General features: G+C 42.8%; 1 protein-coding gene across 1 annotated transcript in view; it reads left to right on the top strand.

Moving 5' to 3' along the window:
• Positions 1 to 2,348, top strand: part of PDGFC (platelet derived growth factor C) — a 225,243-nt gene that overhangs the window by 149,495 nt on the left and 73,400 nt on the right. The gene's annotated exons all lie outside the window — the stretch shown is intronic.

Below are 2,348 nucleotides of genomic sequence, written 5' to 3'. Positions count from 1 at the left end.
TTTTTTGGCGGGAGCCATGCCCCCTGCAGCGCTGGAGCCACACTCCCCATCTGTCTGTGTCCACAGCAGCAGCAGGTGAAGGGCTTGGCTCCAGCCAGGCCAGGGACATGGCTCCAGCCCAAAAGGCCACAGCACACCTGGACATGCTTGACGGCACATGAGTGTGTCGTGGCACACCAGTTGGGAAATGCTGCTCTACACCTAATATATTTCAAGGTAAAAAATATATAGCCCATTATTTTTTGATTTAAAAATATTCCTATGTCAAATGCTTCTAACTGAATAGTAATAACTCCCATAGATATTTCTTGAATTGTAGCAAGACCTGTCCTTGTTATTAGAAGACCTATGAGTGTCACTACTGATAGTAATTACACACACGGTAGGGTACTGATTTTTTAGTACTACTCTAATTTCTATACTAGCAGAGGATTGATATTTGCCCATTGATATATGTTTTCCACATTTTATGGGTATGAATGATCTTTGGATCAAATTAGACTAGATTGTTTCTTGCCATTAACTATCAAAGTACAAGAAATATATTGCCCAATATTAGCCTGGAAATGTGTTTAATTCCAGCCACTGTTGGTGAGAAATCACTATTACATTTTTATTTAAAAGCACCATGCATAGTCAAAATTGCAAGTTGATAAGCACAGCTAATCGCCTTTCCAGCTGCTAGATAATCTGTAGTGATGTCTTAAAAAATTGCCTCTGACTTAGTGAAAGGCACAGCCAAGTCCTTGTAGAGGGGAGGAGGCCTGGAGGGAAATACACAAACCACGCATTTTAGCAGCTGGAAGATAAACTGCTTCCAGACACCTTTTCACAGAATTTATATTTGGTAGAAATGCCAGAAGGTAAACTATGAAAATCATTTTTAAATTGTACTGGTGGGTTTGTTTGGTTTTGGTTTTTTAGCAGTGTTCTCCAAATCTCTTCCCCTTACTGCAATTCTCAGCCTCCTGGTAAAAAAAGTTGTATTTATAATCAAAATGCTTCTATCCACTCTTTTTGCCATACACACTCAATCTTTGCTGTTGCTGAAATGAGAGTTCAGATTCTGGCAAGGCTTTTTTCAAGGCTGTTTTTTGTTAGTTTTACATCTGGAGAGTGGCATGTCTGACGTTAATTTTTGTTGTTGTTGATATTTTTATCTGACTTACAAGAAAAAGCTTTTCAGGGGAATGGGGAAAAGGTCAATTTAAAGTAGTATCATCCACTTCAAAGGCAGGAAACTTACATAGTTATTCTAAAGTATGTAAGATTTTAAGTGTAGGAATCAACTCTTAGTATTTTGGTTTACTAATATGTGGGTAAGAAGATAACCCACACACGCGCGCACACACACACACACACACTCTTAATGTAACAGGGAGCCTAGGGCTCTATAATGTTTACTCTATGCCATTGGGTTCCAGGAATGGGGTACTCGCTCAGACCTCCATGCCTTTGGGGTTCTGTCCTCAAGTCAGCATTCAGCAGAGACTGTTGGGATGGTAAACAGCTTTATCTTTATTAGGGACAGGATTCAGCAACTCACATGCTCACAGCTTGCAGGGAGAACAGCAACCCACCACTACAGACCGTACCCACAGGGGATCAGGGGGAGAGACTGGGTTGTCCCACCCACTTAAAGGTACATTCCATATACCACACACCCCTTCTTTATCTGGGAGCTCCCTCTCAAATAGTTGGATGTTCATCAGGTGCTATTTTAACTTGGAACATTTCAGGATCATGGAACCAGATCTTGCTAGCACTTGCCTCACTGGTGGGGTCTAGCCTTTACCACTATCCCATTATATAGTACTTGTACTTCACAGGCAATCTAAACACACGTCTACTCTTAGTTTGCATGGTGTCATCAGGTTCCTCTGTGGGTACTGGTGGATTCTCTGGAGTCTGATAAAACTCTTGCTCATGGGGGTCTGGTTATTCTTCTGAAGTTTGTTCTGCTGCTGTCTCTTGAGATATATCAACATGTTCTTCTGGTACTGACTAGTAATCCTTTCTTAAGTGCCTTCTGTTCCTCCTGTAAAAATTACCACTGGGGGGTTTTACCACGTAGGAGTGCAGTTCATCCCTTTTTGCCATGATGGATGCTGGTGTCTAATCTGTACTTGTTTGTATCCTTACTTTCTACCCCTGTCCTAGAGGTGGCAAGAGGGACAGATACTTTAGAGGGCTAATCAGCCCACAGGGGGTAGAGACAGGGCCAGGGGCCCACAGCCCTAGCTGGGTGGGACTGGAGTCCTAGAGAGGCAAGACGATAGCTGGAGGCCCAGACTGAATAGGGCAAAACAGTAACTGGAGTCCAAAAGCCAGGTCTGGCACACTGGGCC

This window comes from Alligator sinensis, unplaced genomic scaffold (genome assembly GCF_000455745.1).
Source record: "Alligator sinensis unplaced genomic scaffold, ASM45574v1 scaffold1223_1, whole genome shotgun sequence".
In the NCBI taxonomy this organism is placed as follows: Eukaryota; Metazoa; Chordata; order Crocodylia; family Alligatoridae; genus Alligator; species Alligator sinensis.
This window is presented reverse-complemented; position numbering and strand designations above follow the sequence as displayed.